Source organism: Montipora capricornis, chromosome 2, assembly GCF_036669925.1.
Source record: "Montipora capricornis isolate CH-2021 chromosome 2, ASM3666992v2, whole genome shotgun sequence".
Lineage (NCBI taxonomy): Eukaryota > Metazoa > Cnidaria > Anthozoa > Scleractinia > Acroporidae > Montipora > Montipora capricornis.
This window is the reverse complement of record NC_090884.1, coordinates 26,155,872-26,160,871: the sequence shown is the minus strand read 5'-3', so window position 1 is coordinate 26,160,871 and position 5,000 is coordinate 26,155,872. Positions and strand designations below refer to the sequence as shown.

The 5,000-nt window shown below is 39.9% G+C and overlaps 1 pseudogene; it reads right to left on the bottom strand.

Annotated features, from left to right (window-relative positions):
- Nucleotides 1-2,335: 2,335 nt before the first annotated feature.
- LOC138039180 (putative nuclease HARBI1) overlaps nucleotides 2,336-5,000 on the bottom strand; it is a 2,897-nt pseudogene continuing 232 nt past the window's right edge.

Sequence of the window (5,000 nt, the reverse complement as noted above, 5' to 3'; positions counted from 1 at the left end):
GAAATGGCCGAAGAATAAGGGCCCGTTTACATGGAAAGAGAATGATCCTAGCGCTGGGATCATCCTAGCACTAGGATCATCCGAGCGCGGTATGTTTTCAGCTTTCAGTTTACATGTGAAGGGTTGTATTTGGCCCCAGTGCTAGGATCGTCCTACCGCTAGGATCATCCTATCTGAGAGGAGGGATGATCCTGGCGCTAGGATGATCCTGGCTCCATGTAAACTGCGTCAGGAGGCCCAGTTTGCCCACCATCTTGAAACCTGACATGGCCCTGGGGACGAGTTCTGGGAACAACATGGCGGGATCTTCTCACTTATCATCGACTTAAGACCGACAATTTCGAATTTCCCTGCCAAACGATGAAGACGAAGATACCGGTGTGCAACGTGGGGGTGCAATATTGTTTCAAAAATACAGGACCCAATTGCAAAGTAGAGAGGCAGCGGAAACAACAGGGCAGAATGTGTTGGATGATTCTCAAGAAGATCAAGATGAGCTTAATGGTTACCAACCTCGCCAAAAAAAGAGAAAACAGACTGATGGAGTCACTCAAAAGAAATGGACCTGGAAAGATGAGTTTGTTGCCAGCCTCATTGCTTACATAAAGGAATACAAGGCAGTATGTGATTTCAATGGTGTTGACTTTGAAGCAGACTTGAAGGACTTGTACACTGAACTTCATCGTTGCCTGGCGTCGAGGTTTCCAGAAGATTTTGGCCCAGATAAGGTAAGCGAACCTTCAACTGCTGTAAAAGACATGTCCTGTGAAGAATATGATTTGTACAAGAAAACCACTGCAGAAGAAAAGATCAAAATTGCAAAGGTTTATGATCGAATAAAAGCAAAGGTCAAAAGCATTCGCCAGGACTACAGAACTGCTGTAAACAAGGGTACCAGAAGTGGAAGTGGAAAACTGGTAAAGGAACATTTTGACATCCTGCGTGAAATTTGGGGAGGTTCTCCAGCTACAACCATGTTGGCTGAAGGTGTGGATGGTGATAGTCTGCTCTCTGACAAAGTCAAGAGCAGTAGTGAAGGTAAGACCTCCATGACAGGGACAAAAGGGTCACATCATAATAATAATAATAATAATAATAATAATAATAATAACAACAACAACAATGACAATGATAACAAGAATAAATTGCATACACACAAGTAACATATGTTCATAACTTCAAAAACAGTCAAATTACAGCTGGTTAAAATTATTTCAAAAAGATAACATTTATGCTGGAGCCAATTTTAAAAAAGCCCAGCTCTCTAACCTCTATGTCATGGCAGGGAGTCTAACATTTTTACAGAGTTACTTTTCAATGCTTCCCCATTTATGTTGCAGGGATTGGGAGCCAGGGTTTAAATTGACTGGAATATTACTAAGATAAACTCCCTAGTCATTTATTATAACTTTAGATACTGTTAGCATGTTTTAACTTAAATCCATTGTTTAGTATTTAGTTCATGTCAAACTGAGCTGGAGGGTAGGGAGGGCATTACTAGAGAGGTAAGGGGGCTTATTAACAGGCCACAGCAAGATTTGTACTACAGCCCTATTTGTTTGTTTGTTTTTACAATTCTTGTATGCATGTGGTGCCTAACAAAATAACAGACTGCAGTGTCTTTAAACTGCATGGGCCTTTTTTTCAAAAACACAATTTCTATATTTGTATTAATCTGCAGTTTCAGAAGCTGATGCAACTCTTACTGAAGAGTTATCAGACACAGATAAGGAGTCAGCACATGGAAATGCAAGCTCTTCATTTTCCCAAGTGCATGCAGATGAACCAAAAATGACCAAGAAACCAAACATGTCTGTCTCGGCAGTGCCACGGTTAGTAGACAATAAAAGAAAACAGATGGAAAAAGCACTTTCTCAATCTAAACGAGATCAAATTTTGATGAATGCAACAAAAGAGGACATAATCATGAAGAAGCAAATGATTTCATCACTTGAGGAATCAAATAAGTCTTTACAAAGTACAATGCAAAAAATGACAGAATCACTCTCTTCCATGGCGGAAGGTATTTCAGCTGGTATGAGGATGATTGCTATGGCCATGGCGTCACCATCACAACAGCAGTCTTGGAGTTCTCAGCCACCAGATTACAACAGAGTTTTGTATCCTACTGCTATGCATGGAACTCATGCATATACCATGGGGCATGATTTTGTAAGAAGTCCTCCCAACTTCCCAGGCGAAGATGGTCATTTTCAAAGTTCATCACCAAGGTCATACACTCCCAGCCCCACTCCATCTGACCAGGTCTCTCTACACAGCAATGGTAGTAGTACTGCTGGATATGCTTCCTACAATAGTTATTGACAAGGAAAGCTAAAACTGACACACAGCATACCTGTTGTAGAATGTCAATTTGTGTTTATTAAAATGTTGAAAAGTGTTAATATTGAACTAATGCTGGGATCATCCTAGCAGGAGGATCAAAATGTTGTTTGGCAGGGACAATGACAGAAACAGATTATCACACACAGCAAGGTCATACCAGCATGAAGGTCATTGTATCAAACACCAAGTACCATACATGTACTATATACTAACAATGATTTGCGGTTAAACAGGAAATGCATGTCCCACTTGGACAATCCACCTGCTAGGTTGACCGTACTCCTTTGAACATGGATAACTGGAAAGCCAGGTTCCAAAATCTTGCGTTACTTGTTGGTGTTAATGTTTTCCTTATAAAGTGATGGAAAATGACATTTTAAAACTGTATAGCCTTAAGTTCATACATACAAGGTTCAGCTGTGTAAATATGATGCTTGTTTAATTTTGGGGAAGAAAAATTCTCACCTGTATAATCTTTCATGCTCCTAACCCAACATTTGAACTTTTTTTATCTGGGAGTACATACACTTGGACAGTAACTATCAGACTGAGAACTACATGTATAAAGCTTGGTTCTAGTCATCCCATTTACACCTCATGCAAAATGGCTGCCATCATCTTTTGTTATCTGGTCAAGATTCTTAAAAAGCTGAGGGTAACACTTGAAAATTAACAGAAGAGTATACTACACAAGGTAGACCACAAATGTTTCTTCTGGGGCCAAACAGTTAATGTTCACCATATTTGCATTGGATTTAGACTGCACTGAAGTGAATAATGTTTCATACAGAGCATGGAAGGTAAGAAATAAAATCTATGGCCTTGAATTAAATACAACTGCTCTACATTCTCACATCCTTGTTAGTAATATTCTTGATTCAGAGATTCTTGACAGACTATCATGCATTGGGAAGATATTCTTTGAATACCCGAGTAATGATGTTTCTTACATGAACACCTTCAGCAGAATTGAAGTTGTACAGGCTGTCAGGTAGTGTGAGAGGTTGCGCTTCCCTGTCTCTGGCAATTTGGCGTTGAACATCCTCTTCATCAACAGGCATTCCATTAATTTCACAAATGTTATGTAACACAAAACATGCATACACCATGTTTGGCACATCTTTCAGTCCAATGTCCAGCCTTTTGTTTAAAACCTGCCATCTTGTCTTTAGCCTACCATATGCACATTCAATTGTATTCCTAGCAGAGCGAAGCATATTGTTAAATATCACTTCTTCATTATTTCTGGGGCTGGAGTACTCTTTCATACAGTATGGTAATAAAGGATATGCAGGATCGGCAAGTAGAATAACTGGGACTTTATCATCACCTGGTAAAAGTCTCTTGTACATCATAGGAAGTTCTTCTTCACGTAACATTCTGTTGATACGGGACTGAGAAAAGACTCTAGCATCATGGAGACTGCCTGGCCACCTGGCATCAACATCAATGAACTTCCCACTGCTGTCACAAACCCCTTGCACATTAATAGTATATTTCATTTTGTAGGAGAAAAAGTCATGTGCATTGTCACTGGGTTGTTTTATGGGAATATGTGTTCCATCGATGCAGGCAAAGGCTTGCGGAAACCCAAACTTCTCTTCCATTTTCTTTAGAAGTTGGCCCATTTCTTCTTCAGTGCTTGGTAATGCAATATACCTTGGCCCCAGTTCCCTTGTAATCAAGGCACATACCTAAATATTAAACATAGGCACGCAAAGCGTGCAAGAGTTATTTTTTGTGAAGTAAAAGCCTCTGGAGACAGAAGCATTTAAGGGACTGTTTGCAGTAATAATTTAGTTAATTTGACAAGTTTTCTGGCTACATTGTACAGGAAGAAAGAAACAGAAATTTTGATGTACATACGATCTTATAGAACTGCTTCAAATGTAAATAGTTTCGTCTCCTCTAAAACATGTCCTAAGAACTACAAGGGATGATTTGTGACTTCTAATATTGATTTTACTCCTTGTGAAAAACAAAAGTATCAAGTTACCTTTATAACTAAAAATAAAAATCTTCTCACATACCATTTACCTCTACAGCAAGAAATTTGATTGGCTGTTTAAAGTACATCCAATGTGATTGGTGTGACATACATACATCTCTCACTCACTCACCCAATGACCCGTCCATAACATACCCGACGCGCCGACCAAGAGGTATTAAAAAAAAACTCAAAAATCAAAAAATCAAATAAAAATAACTTTGTCTAAACCTTGCCACCAGTTCCATGTACACACCTTTCGCAACACAACAGATAGGATGCATATTGCCACGCCGAAACTATTAGCAGTCATTCGCAAAGACCCCTGATCTTTCAAGTAATAAAGTGTCATTGCTAGCTGCTTCTCAACACTTAGCACATCACCATGTCTCGGACAGTCTTCACGGGGCTCCAAAAAGTAACGCAGTTCGTCAGCCACAGACATGAAGACCGCACGTGTCATTCGTAAGTTTGTTTTTCATTCGTGGTCTGGTAGCTTGCCTGTCCATAGATTTGTCCACCACTCCTCCGTTCGTCCTGGTGCTCGCCATAATCTGCGAACAGGTCCACGTCTGATCTTCCTCCTCGCTATTTGAAACCTTGAAATGGTGGCAGTGTGACTTAGATGGAGAATCATAGCTCGCTGTTGCTGTGTTTGAAATATCAA